Below are 14,776 nucleotides of genomic sequence, written 5' to 3'. Positions count from 1 at the left end.
ATACAGCACAGCCCACAGAGTACTATATACAGCACAGCCCACAGAGAACTATATACAGCACACAGTAGTATACAGCACAGCCCACAGAGAACTATATACAGCCCACAGTAGTATACAGCACAGAGCACAGCCCACAGAGAACTATATACAGCACAGAGCACAGCCCACAGAGAACTATATACAGCCCACAGTAGCATACAGCACAGAGCACAGCCCACAGATAACTATATACAGCCCACAGTAGTATACAGCACAGAGCACAGCCCACAGAGAACAATATACAGCACAGAGCACAGCCCACAGAGAACTATATACAGCCCACAGTAGCATACAGCACAGAGCACAGCCCACAGATAACTATATACAGCCCACAGTAGTATACAGCACAGAGCACAGCCCACAGAGAACTATATACAGCACAGAGCACAGCCCACAGAGAACTATATACAGCCCACAGTAGTATACAGCACAGAGCACAGCCCACAGAGAGCTATATACAGCCCACAGTAGTATACAGCACAGAGCACAGCCCACAGAGAACTATATACAGCCCACAGCAGTATACAGCACAGCCCACAGAGAACTATATACAGCCCACAGCAGTATACAGCACAGAGCACAGCCCACAGAGAACTATATATAGCACAGAGCACACAGTAGTATATGGAGCGCCCCCACACCGCCGCAGGGCCGAGGGGTACCCGGAGCCGGGCCTCGGGGATCTCAGTCCTGGGGTTGTCACGGTGGCTAGACCCGGTCCGTGGCCCTGTCTGTCAGTGGGGGACGTCCGTTGCAAATAGGTACTGTTAACGGTGGTATAGCGGTGCAGTTGTGGGGTGCAGGTCGCGGTAAATAACGAGGACACCAGGTTGCAGTCTCTTTACCTCTTTACTGGAGATCTCTCGGTCCTCAGTCCAGAATCCGGTCCACCAGGCTGCGCAAGTCCGGCCGGTCCAATGGCACTTCCAGAGTTCTCCTCACAAGTGGAAATCAGTGCCTTCCTTCTTAGCGCTTTGTGTTGTAGTCCTTCCCTGCTGTGCTTACGGAAAGTACCCCACAACTGTTGTGTCTGTTTCTTAAGTTCCCTCACAACTCAATTAACTGATCTTCTGCTAATCTTCCGTCCCTTCCTGATGTTACAGTAAGAACGGCACCCGTTTGTCAGGTAGGCCTGGAGTTCTTCCGGGACCCTAGAGACGCCCCTCTCCCGCAATTGCCCCCCAAGACTTCATAGGTGATATGTGGTAGACAGCCCGCCTGAGACTGACTGTCCTGCCGCTGTTTGGAGTATGGCTTAAAGCTATATCTTATTCCACTCCCTCGGCATTCCGGCCACCGGTAATGCGCCTCAGCAAGGTGCTGCCTCTTTCAACAAAACCCCTGCTGGTGTTCTCCTTCTGCTTGATCTCGTTTCTCACTCAGCACAATCTATCTCGCTTCTAATCCTTTCTTAGGGCACCGCCGCTATTCTGAGCAGGCACGGTCCCGTTACGTTCTTTCAATGCCAAGCCTCTGCCAGGATCCCACCCCTGGCAGAGACCCTACTGTCTCTTCCTCCACAACACCCTCTCTCACTAGGTGTTGCTTCGTTCAATCCAGTCAGCTTTCTCTACTAACTTCCTGCCTGACCCCCAGTTTACCCACTATGGTGGGGAGTGGCCTAATGAATAGCACCCTTAGCTCCCCCCGGAGGCCCAGCTGTGAAACATATTGGTGTCTGTGATACCTGATTGGAGGAACTCCTTCAGTGCCATCGAACGCACCATGGCTCCCCTTATTGGCGGAGCCACAGTACTGCAACGACCAGGACTCTGGGGCGCTGCATATACAGCACAGAGCACAGCCCACAGAGAGCTATATACAGCCCACAGCAGTATACAGCACAGAGCACAGCCCACAGAGAACTATATACAGCCCACAGTAGTATACAGCACAGAGCACAGCCCACAGAGAACTATATACAGCCCACAGCAGTATACAGCACAGAGCACAGCCCACAGAGAACTATATACAGCCCACAGCAGTATACAGCACAGAGCACAGCCCACAGAGAACTATATACAGCACAGAGCAGTATACAGCACAGAGCACAGCCCACAGAGAACTATATACAGCCCACAGCAGTATACAGCACAGAGCACAGCCCACAGAGAACTATATACAGCCCACAGCAGTATACAGCACAGAGCACAGCCCACAGAGAACTATATACAGCACAGCCCACAGAGAACTATATAAAGCACAGCCCAGAGTACTATATACAGCACAGCCCAGAGTACTATATACAGCACAGCCCAGAGTACTATATACAGCACAGCCCAGAGAGTACTATATACAGCACAGCCCACAGAGTACTATATACAGCACAGCCCACAGAGTACTATATACAGCACAGCCCACAGAGTACTATACACAGCACAGCCCACAGAGTACTATATACAGCACAGCCCACAGAGTACTATATACAGCACAGCCCACAGAGTACTATATACAGCACAGCCCACAGAGTACTATATACAGCACAGCCCACAGAGAACTATATACAGCACACAGTAGTATACAGCACAGCCCACAGAGAACTATATACAGCCCACAGTAGTATACAGCACAGAGCACAGCCCACAGAGAACTATATACAGCACAGAGCACAGCCCACAGAGAACTATATACAGCCCACAGTAGCATACAGCACAGAGCACAGCCCACAGATAACTATATACAGCCCACAGTAGTATACAGCACAGAGCACAGCCCACAGAGAACAATATACAGCACAGAGCACAGCCCACAGAGAACTATATACAGCCCACAGTAGCATACAGCACAGAGCACAGCCCACAGATAACTATATACAGCCCACAGTAGTATACAGCACAGAGCACAGCCCACAGAGAACTATATACAGCACAGAGCACAGCCCACAGAGAACTATATACAGCCCACAGTAGTATACAGCACAGAGCACAGCCCACAGAGAGCTATATACAGCCCACAGTAGTATACAGCACAGAGCACAGCCCACAGAGAACTATATACAGCCCACAGCAGTATACAGCACAGCCCACAGAGAACTATATACAGCCCACAGCAGTATACAGCACAGAGCACAGCCCACAGAGAACTATATATAGCACAGAGCACACAGTAGTATATGGAGCGCCCCCACACCGCCGCAGGGCCGAGGGGTACCCGGAGCCGGGCCTCGGGGATCTCAGTCCTGGGGTTGTCACGGTGGCTAGACCCGGTCCGTGGCCCTGTCTGTCAGTGGGGGACGTCCGTTGCAAATAGGTACTGTTAACGGTGGTATAGCGGTGCAGTTGTGGGGTGCAGGTCGCGGTAAATAACGAGGACACCAGGTTGCAGTCTCTTTACCTCTTTACTGGAGATCTCTCGGTCCTCAGTCCAGAATCCGGTCCACCAGGCTGCGCAAGTCCGGCCGGTCCAATGGCACTTCCAGAGTTCTCCTCACAAGTGGAAATCAGTGCCTTCCTTCTTAGCGCTTTGTGTTGTAGTCCTTCCCTGCTGTGCTTACGGAAAGTACCCCACAACTGTTGTGTCTGTTTCTTAAGTTCCCTCACAACTCAATTAACTGATCTTCTGCTAATCTTCCGTCCCTTCCTGATGTTACAGTAAGAACGGCACCCGTTTGTCAGGTAGGCCTGGAGTTCTTCCGGGACCCTAGAGACGCCCCTCTCCCGCAATTGCCCCCCAAGACTTCATAGGTGATATGTGGTAGACAGCCCGCCTGAGACTGACTGTCCTGCCGCTGTTTGGAGTATGGCTTAAAGCTATATCTTATTCCACTCCCTCGGCATTCCGGCCACCGGTAATGCGCCTCAGCAAGGTGCTGCCTCTTTCAACAAAACCCCTGCTGGTGTTCTCCTTCTGCTTGATCTCGTTTCTCACTCAGCACAATCTATCTCGCTTCTAATCCTTTCTTAGGGCACCGCCGCTATTCTGAGCAGGCACGGTCCCGTTACGTTCTTTCAATGCCAAGCCTCTGCCAGGATCCCACCCCTGGCAGAGACCCTACTGTCTCTTCCTCCACAACACCCTCTCTCACTAGGTGTTGCTTCGTTCAATCCAGTCAGCTTTCTCTACTAACTTCCTGCCTGACCCCCAGTTTACCCACTATGGTGGGGAGTGGCCTAATGAATAGCACCCTTAGCTCCCCCCGGAGGCCCAGCTGTGAAACATATTGGTGTCTGTGATACCTGATTGGAGGAACTCCTTCAGTGCCATCGAACGCACCATGGCTCCCCTTATTGGCGGAGCCACAGTACTGCAACGACCAGGACTCTGGGGCGCTGCATATACAGCACAGAGCACAGCCCACAGAGAGCTATATACAGCCCACAGCAGTATACAGCACAGAGCACAGCCCACAGAGAACTATATACAGCCCACAGTAGTATACAGCACAGAGCACAGCCCACAGAGAACTATATACAGCCCACAGCAGTATACAGCACAGAGCACAGCCCACAGAGAACTATATACAGCCCACAGCAGTATACAGCACAGAGCACAGCCCACAGAGAACTATATACAGCACAGAGCAGTATACAGCACAGAGCACAGCCCACAGAGAACTATATACAGCCCACAGCAGTATACAGCACAGAGCACAGCCCACAGAGAACTATATACAGCCCACAGCAGTATACAGCACAGAGCACAGCCCACAGAGAACTATATACAGCCCACAGCAGTATACAGCACAGAGCACAGCACAGAGAACTATATACAGCCCACAGCAGTATACAGCACAGAGCACAGCCCACAGAGAACTATATACAGCCCACAGCAGTATACAGCACAGAGCACAGCCCACAGAGAACTATATACAGCCCACAGCAGTATACAGCACAGAGCACAGCACAGAGAACTATATACAGCCCACAGCAGTATACAGCACAGAGCACAGCCCACAGAGAACTATATACAGCCCACAGCAGTATACAGCACAGAGCACAGCCCACAGAGAACTATATATAGCACAGAGCACACAGTAGTATACAGCACAGAGCACAGCCCACAGAGAGCTATATACAGCCCACAGCAGTATACAGCACAGAGCACAGCCCACAGAGAACTATATACAGCCCACAGTAGTATACAGCACAGAGCACAGCCCACAGAGAACTATATACAGCCCACAGCAGTATACAGCACAGAGCACAGCCCACAGAGAACTATATACAGCCCACAGCAGTATACAGCACAGAGCACAGCCCACAGAGAACTATATACAGCCCACAGCAGTATACAGCACAGAGCACAGCCCACAGAGAACTATATACAGCCCACAGCAGTATACAGCACAGAGCACAGCCCACAGAGAACTATATACAGCCCACAGCAGTATACAGCACAGAGCACAGCCCACAGAGAACTATATACAGCCCACAGTAGTATACAGCACAGAGCACAGCCCACAGAGAACTATATACAGCCCACAGTAGTATACAGCACAGAGCACAGCCCACAGAGAGCTATATACAGCCCACAGCAGTATACAGCAGAGCACAGCCCACAGAGAACTATATATAGCACACAGCAGTATACAGCACAGAGCACAGCCCACAGAGAACTATATACAGCCCACAGTAGTATACAGCACAGAGCACAGCCCACAGAGAGCTATATACAGCCCACAGCAGTATACAGCACAGAGCACAGCCCACATAGAACTATATACAGCCCACAGCAGTATACAGCACAGAGCACAGCCCACAGAGAACTATATACAGCCCACAGCAGTATACAGCACAGAGCACAGCCCACAGAGAGCTATATACAGCCCACAGCAGTATACAGCACAGAGCACAGCCCACAGAGAACTATATACAGCACAGAGCAGTATACAGCACAGAGCACAGCCCACAGAGAACTATATACAGCCCACAGCAGTATACAGCACAGAGCACAGCCCACAGAGAACTATATACAGCCCACAGCAGTATACAGCACAGAGCACAGCCCACAGAGAACTATATACAGCCCACAGCAGTATACAGCACAGAGAACTATATACAGCCCACAGCAGTATACAGCACAGAGCACAGCCCACAGAGAACTATATACAGCCCACAGCAGTATACAGCACAGAGCACAGCCCACAGAGACCTATATACAGCCCACAGCAGTATACAGCACAGAGCACAGCACAGAGAACTATATACAGCCCACAGCAGTATACAGCACAGAGCACAGCCCACAGAGAACTATATACAGCCCACAGCAGTATACAGCACAGAGCACAGCCCACAGAGAACTATATATAGCACAGAGCACACAGTAGTATACAGCACAGAGCACAGCCCACAGAGAGCTATATACAGCCCACAGCAGTATACAGCACAGAGCACAGCCCACAGAGAACTATATACAGCCCACAGTAGTATACAGCACAGAGCACAGCCCACAGAGAACTATATACAGCCCACAGCAGTATACAGCACAGAGCACAGCCCACAGAGAACTATATACAGCCCACAGCAGTATACAGCACAGAGCACAGCCCACAGAGAACTATATACAGCCCACAGCAGTATACAGCACAGAGCACAGCCCACAGAGAACTATATACAGCCCACAGCAGTATACAGCACAGAGCACAGCCCACAGAGAACTATATACAGCCCACAGCAGTATACAGCACAGAGCACAGCCCACAGAGAACTATATACAGCCCACAGTAGTATACAGCACAGAGCACAGCCCACAGAGAACTATATACAGCCCACAGTAGTATACAGCACAGAGCACAGCCCACAGAGAGCTATATACAGCCCACAGCAGTATACAGCAGAGCACAGCCCACAGAGAACTATATATAGCACACAGCAGTATACAGCACAGAGCACAGCCCACAGAGAACTATATACAGCCCACAGTAGTATACAGCACAGAGCACAGCCCACAGAGAGCTATATACAGCCCACAGCAGTATACAGCACAGAGCACAGCCCACATAGAACTATATACAGCCCACAGCAGTATACAGCACAGAGCACAGCCCACAGAGAACTATATACAGCCCACAGCAGTATACAGCACAGAGCACAGCCCACAGAGAGCTATATACAGCCCACATCTCTTCTCTTCCTCCCCTCACCTCCTCCGAGAATGGCCCCACAGTCCAGAAAAAAAACAACCTCTCCTCACCTCTCCTCGTGCCCAGCGTTGCTTCCTGGTTCCTGCTCCTGTCTCAGCAGCTGCAGTCTGCCCGGGACACAGCAGGTGCGCGATGATATGACATCATCGCGCACCCGCAGTGTCAGAGGCAGAGCGGGGAATGATGGGAGAGGAGCGTCTGTAGACGCTCTCTCCTCCATCATTGCATTCAACTGTACCGGCGTCTATACGCCCGTATAGTTGGATGCGACGGCGGGGGCGGCGGATTGAGCGGCCCACCACTGGCACCGGCCCTTCTGGCATTTGCCAGAAGTGCCCTATGGCCAGTCCGGCCCTGCCATCAATATAAAGTACATAACCTCTTTAAGTGTGATCGCTACCCCTATACCAACTAATGATAGATACCTCCCTCACTTATAATTATGTACTCTGAAAGTTATGTAAGAAATTGTACAGTAAAAAGTCACAACCAGACATATTGATGGTAAATATTATTTAATTTTATAAATTGTTTGCAATTAATAGAATTTATGGTAACATCCGAATCTGGAGCTTCAGCTGTTATCAGCATCACTGCACGTGATGGAATCGGTGACTCAATGAAGCAGATGAGGAATCTGTGGATCATTATGGAAATGATCTGTAACTTCTGCAGATTTCTGTGAAGAGAAGACACCAAGTTATTACATCTCATCAGTAGATTCCTAATAAAAAGTAACTAAATATGAGCTGGAGACTAAAAGAAAGAAATTCTAATATCTACTTACATGGAGTGCAGGTCGTTCTGATCTAATTCCTCAATGTTCTCCAGACTTGGATCTTCCTTCTATAAAAAGGAGAAAACAACAATTAATTCTATATTGCATGTAATGTGATGATCATTATTGGGTGGAGAGAGAAGAGGGAATGAGGTAACTTACCATTAGCTGTTTTGGGATTTCCATGTTCACAAAACCCTTCATGCCTGGTGAGATAGTGACCAAAGCTGATGCCAGAACAGCGGGAAGATAAAGGTGATTTATGTGCAAAATAATACACATTTCTGTGAAGAGAAAATGACAAATTATTACATGACATCAATAGATTCCCAGTAAAAAGTTAATAATCTGTGGAAAATAAAAGAAAACAAATTCTAATATCTACTTACATAAAGTACAAGTCATTTTGATCTCATTCCTCAATGTTCTCCAGACTTGGATCATCCTTCTGTGAAAAGAACAATTATTTATATGTTACATGTGACATAGATATCATGGGACAGAGGGAATGAGAGATGACTTACCGTCTGGTGTTTATGGGATGTTCATAGCCCTTCATGCTTGGTGAGATGTTGACCAAAGCTGATGTTAAACTAAGGCAAGACCAGAAATTCAGGAAAATTAAAAGTGAGGGTTTTTTTTACAGCCTTCAAAGGAATGTAGTTTTAATATATGCACAGGTCCCTTACCTGGGCTGGAATTCAGTATGGTCTCTTCCACTTTCTGCACCATGGACATAGCTTTCTTCCTAAAGCCTTGTGATTCCATTTTGGTGCATCATTGGAAGACGTGGTTACGGCACAGGGGGCACAGAGGGTTGGAGCAGAGCCATCTAGAAATACATCCCTGATGGAAGCTGTGGTCACATGGAAGGACTATGACCTGCTCTCCAATCTCATATTGGGTCATACAGATGACACATGACTGGGTCTCCTCCTCTGGGGTTATATCCCTTGTTGGGAGAATTATATTTACTCTGCTGCCAACAGGAATCGCCACCGCCACCTGTGGCACTGGTGGTGTAATCACACCCACTTCCTGTTGTTGAATAGATGGGAGGGGACGGTCACCACCCCTGCTGCTCTCTCCTGTTGTTCTGGAGGGCTCCGCAGGGGCTGGCCTTAGAGGAGAGCGGCTTCTTTCTCTTCTCTCTTCCTGTCCCCTACGAGTTGGAGGATCTCGGGTCGTTCTCCTTCTCCTCTCAGTGACAGCATTGCTGTCTCTCTGATGTCCATCACTGGTAGAAGGTCTTTCCTGATCTCTTTGATGAGACCGTAACCTATGGACAATTATGGCCTGACCTATAAATGAATGAGAATTTATCAGAATTTTTCCCAATGTTAGCAAACACTTTTGGGCTATAGTGATGGATCTATCTGCTGCTGTGGTGTTTAGGGAAAGGGGAACCCTTCGAAGAACTGACATTATTTTGGACTTCGTAAACCTGCACTGTCTATCCTGAAATGTGACCCATCATACCCCAGGTATATTTCCTCCCAAGAGAGCCCTATAGGGTGGGAATATTGTCTGTCTCCCCCAAATATCACTTACCTTGGTTTTCTGGTCGGCGCAGCCATGCGTCATTGTCAGCAATCAGCTGACGCAGCTCCCGGGCACTCATGACAAAGTTACCTGAAGCTGGCTGATCGAATATTGGAGAACTAAGCTCTCCGGTGGCACCGATGTTATTGTGCTCTGATCAAAGATCAAAAAGAATCAATGGAAGTAATCACCAGATGTGTAACACAAACTAGTTCGCTCTTCCACAGCCAAAGTGAAGTGTCCGCAAAAGCATCAACTCTAGAAATGGCACTGATGTCACGGCGCTCAGACATTACATACCCTCAGGACATTCCATGAGGCCATTATGACATCATAATTCTGAGTGACCCCCTAGTCCTGAGCATAATATTGTGACATCAGAGCAGCTGGGCCGCCATGTTTCCTGCAAACTGGTGAGTGAGGCAGAGAATGGGGAACAGAAATATCCCATCTGTTTAATATAGTAGAAATGTATATATCTGGGTTGGAAAAGATTGAAAAATCAGTTTTCTCCTTGTTTGTAAATAGTGGATTTTATAAACAGATTATGTCCTCTGCTGTAAATTATAAGAATGTAATGTTTTTCTTTATCATTTATTGTTGTGGGTGATACATTATTGCTAAACAATACACAACTCAGCAGCTGCCTACCGGACTGTCAGGGAAATGATTACCATAGGTTATAAATAAGTGAAAATAAAATAAATAATAGAGGCTAAAGCATACAAATAATTATAATAAAAAATTAAAAAAAAGACTTCCGTTTTTTTAGTTTTATGTACCACCGTGGCCATATTACATGACATACATGTGTCCATGTCACTCAGTTATCTCACATCCACAAAAGTACAGTATGTATTACAACAGGACCAGGCAGGTTTCTTCCTATCTGGCAAATTCCCTGTGGACACCTCGGGTGGGCTGGTCAGTGGGACACATGCCTGATGCAGAGTTACAGAGGGAGATGGTGAAATTACCCTCCCAAAGATCTGAACTGATTTATCTTCTTAAAACCTCATTCAGACATCCGTGATTTTTCTCATGTATAAAACCATAGAGATTGAGGTTTTAGCAGAAGAAATGTTTAAATATTTATTTCTGCCATGATTTCCATTACTTACATTTTTCTTTTTTGCATTTTCAGTTTTCCCTTCCTTCCTAAAATCCACAACTTTTTATTTTTCAACAACTTTTTTAATTTTCCATCCACCTTCCATTTTACATAGCAACAAAGTAACATAGTAACATAGTTAGCAAGGCCGAAAAAAGACATTTGTCCATCCAGTTCAGCCTATATTCGGTCAGAATAAATCCCCAGATCTACGTCCTTCTAAAGAACCAAATAACTGTAAGATACAATATTGTTAACACTCTAGGAAGACATCCAGGCCTCTCTTGAACCACTCGATTGAGTTCACCATCACCACGTCCTCAGGCAAGGAATTCCAGATTCTCACTGCCCTAAAAGTAAAGGATCCTCTATGTTGGTGGAAAAACCTTCTCTCCTCCAGACGCAGAGAATGCCCCCTTGTGACCGTCACATTACTTGGTATAAACAGATCCTCGGAGAGATATTTGTATTGTCCCCTTATATACTTATACATGGTTATTAGATCGCCCCTCAGTCGTCTTTTTTCCAGACTAAATAACACAGGTCTGAGACTAAAAAGCTGTTTAATTATTTTCATCTAATTTCCATGTATTTTGGTGTGCTGAAAACGAAAAAAATATTGCAAAAAATCCTGGACGTCAGGATTTGCCACAAAATGCAAAATTCTCTTCAAATTAGTATATTTTTCTCAATTTTTGGTATTTTTTTATCTTAGGGTTTTGAAAGTCAAAATTACGATTAATTAATTCACATCAATGCATTGAAGATATGCAATGCCAAAAAAATATAACTTTCAAAGAAAAGAATTTTCAGAGTGAGCTAATGAAACCAGCATCAACATGTTGCAAGCTGAACGAACAGGCTCTGACATGCTCGGGCTTGATTCGATTGTTTTATCTTGGTTCTCGCCTGTTCACACTTTTTCATCTCAGTTCATGTTAGTGCAGCGCCCCAGAGTCCTGGTCGTTGCAGTACTGTGGCTCCGCCGCTAAGGGGGGCTATGGTACGTCTGATGGCACTGAAGGAGTTCATCTGACCAGGTATCACAGACACCAATACATTTCACAGCCGGGCCTCCAGAGGGAGCTAAGGGTTCTATTCATTAGGACACTCCTCACATACTGGTAAAACAGGGGGTCAGGCAGGAAGTTAGGAAGAAAACTGACTGGGTTGGAACCAGGCAACACCTTGTGGCAGAGGGTGTTGTGGGGAAAGATTCGGTAGGGTCCCTGTCAGGGGTGGGATCCTGACAGAGGCCTGGCTACAAGAAAGAACGTCACGGGACCGTGCCTGCTCAGCATAGCGGCGGTGCCCTAAGAAAGGAACAGAAGCGAGATATATTGTGCTGGGTGAGAAACGAGATCAAAGCAAGAGGAGAAATACCAGTAGGAGTCGTGCTGTAAGACCGAGGCAACATCCTACTGAGGCGCACAACCGGCGGCCGGAACACCGAGGAAGTATTTATATATCTAGCTCCAAGCAATACTTCAAACCAACGGCAGGACAGTCAGTCTCAGGCGGGCTGTCTCACATACATCACCTATGAAGACATGGGGGGCGCACTAGGAGAGGGGCGACTCTAGGGTCCCGGAAGAGCTCCGAGCCTACTCGTCATACAGGTGCCGTCCTAACCAGAACATCAGGGAGGGACGGAGGAGAAGAACATCATCCGAACGAGTTGTGAGGGAACATCAGAAACAGACACAACAGTTGTGGGGTACTATCCCGTAAGCACAGCAGGGGAGGACCACAACACATAGCGCTAGCGGGAAGGCACAGATTTCCACCTGCAAAGAGAACTCTGGAGGTGCCATTGGGCTGGCCGGACTTGCGTAGCCTGGTGAACCGTATTCCGGACTGAGGACCCAGAGATCTTCAGTAAAGAGGTAAAGAGACTGCAACCTGGTGTCCTCGTTATTTACTGCACCACCACCACTACCACCACTACCATCATCCATCATATCTATCACTGTACGCCCCTCGGCAGGGTCACGGACCGGGCCTAGCCACCGTGACAACCCCAGAGCAGAGACTCAGAGGCCCGGTACCGGGTACCCCTCGGCCCTGCGGCAGTGGGGGCGCTACATTAGCTCGTCATATTCAACCGTGTTTCCCAAAATTAGCACTATGGCTCAGCGGAAGAGTATTAATTCGCCTGACAGTTTCTGTTACATTTGTGGTGAATATACAGTGTTGAAGCAACAGCTGAATATTACAAACTTTGTGAAAAAAGTATACTTCGCTTATTTCGGACTAAAGCTTGGAGATCAAGATAAAGCTTGGGCGCCTCATAAAGTGTGCAAACGGTGTGTTGAGGACCTCCGAAATTGATTCAAGGGTAAAAAAAAAGCTTTCCATTATGGGATTCCTATGGTATGATGAGAGCAAAGGAACCATAGTGACGATTGTTACTTTTGTTCATGCAATGCGAAAGGGTATAATTCAAAATGGAAGCATTCCATTTCATACCCCAATATTCACTCAGCAATTCGTCCCATCCCCCATGGCACAGATATACCAGTACCCAAGGCCCCTGCTACCTTGGAAGAGATAACTAGCTCCGATGAAGGTGGAGTCATACCTGAACCAGATGATGAATCAAGTTCTGACTTTGAAGATGATACAAGACCAAAATTGTTTTCCCAGGAGGAGATGAATGATTTGGTAAGAGACTTGAATCTTCTCAAATATGCCGCTGAGTTACTCGGATCAAGGCTCAAAAGCAAGAATTTATTGTTGCCAGGAGTGTCTTTTTCATGGTTCAGACATCGTGAAAACGAGTTTGTTCCTTACTTTGCCCAGGAAGATAAGTTGGTTTATTGCATCGATGTCGAAGGTTTGATGGTTCAATTCAAAATCCAATATGATTCAGCGCAATGGCGTCTTTTTATAGATTCTTCAAAAAGAAGTCTCAAATCAGTTTTACTCCACAACGGCGGTTTTAATGCTTCCATCCCTGTAGGTCATTCTGTACACCTCAATGAAACCTACGAGAACTTGGAATTGGCTCTTCGTAAACTTAAATATGAAGACAAAGGTTGGCAAGTGTGCGGGGATTTGAAAGTCTTGTGCATGCTGCTCGGGCAACAAGCTGGGTATACCAAATACCCTTGTTTTCTGTGTCTATTGGACAGTCGAGACCGACAAATTCACTGGATCAAGAAGAATTGGCAGCCGAGGGTGCTCACAGTCGGTGAAAAAAATGTCCTCCGAGAAACTTTGGTTCCTCCCCATAAAGTTCTTCTACCACCTCTCCACATAAATTGGGATTGATGAAGCAATACATAAAATCACTTCCTTAAGATGGAGAATGCTTCAAATACTTGGTCACCAAGTTTCCAGACCTCTCGGAGGCAAAATTGAAGGCAGGTGTGTTCATCGGACCAGACATTAGAAGGCTTATAGCTGATCAAGAGTTTATCAGTACCATGACGCATCCTCAAAAAGAAGGGTGGTTTGCATTTAAGCGGTCGTAGAGAAATTTTGTAGGCAATAACAAAGACCCTGACTACAAAAAAATCGTCGGACGAATGCTGAAAGCATTTCAAGCTTTAGGTTGCCTGATGAGTTTGAAAGTGCATTTCCTCCATTCCCACCTTGACAGCTTTCCTGAAAATTTGGGAGCTGTGAGTGAAGAGCAAGGTGAACGATTCCACCAGGACATTAAAGAGATGGAAAGAAGATACCAGGGAAGATGGAGCATTGCAATGATGGCAGACTAGTGTCGGACGCTTCAGAGAGACATTCCAGATGCTACTCACAAGCGTAAATGTACCAAGAGAAGCCTCACAGGGAAGAAGAATCGATTTTAGTGTGTGTTAGTGAGCTCATTGCAGTTAAAAAATGATTTTCATGAAACATTTGTAATAAAAAATTAATTTTATGAGTCTATTTTCATTTATTTTGAGGTATTGTCTCATTTAACATAGTTACTTAAATTGTCAGAAAACGTGATGTCCTATGACAAAACGGAGGTCATTTTCGGATTAAGGGCACTTAAAAACATGAAGATTACGTGGAATAACCAAAACAGCTCTTGAAAATTTTTTTTTGCAGACCTGTGTAATTAACCACTGAGTTTGATGTCAGCTGACATAAAACAGCTGACCTGACATCAACCCCAAAACTATTACTCCACTAGCCAACGCACCAAGGCAAGTGGGAAGAGCCAAAGCTAAGAGCCAGAATTGGTGCATCTAATGGAGGTGCCATTTCTGGGGTGGCT

This window comes from Ranitomeya variabilis, unplaced genomic scaffold, assembly GCF_051348905.1.
Source record: "Ranitomeya variabilis isolate aRanVar5 unplaced genomic scaffold, aRanVar5.hap1 Scaffold_138, whole genome shotgun sequence".
Classification (NCBI taxonomy): Eukaryota; Metazoa; Chordata; class Amphibia; order Anura; family Dendrobatidae; genus Ranitomeya; species Ranitomeya variabilis.
Note: the sequence above shows the minus strand (reverse complement) of the source record.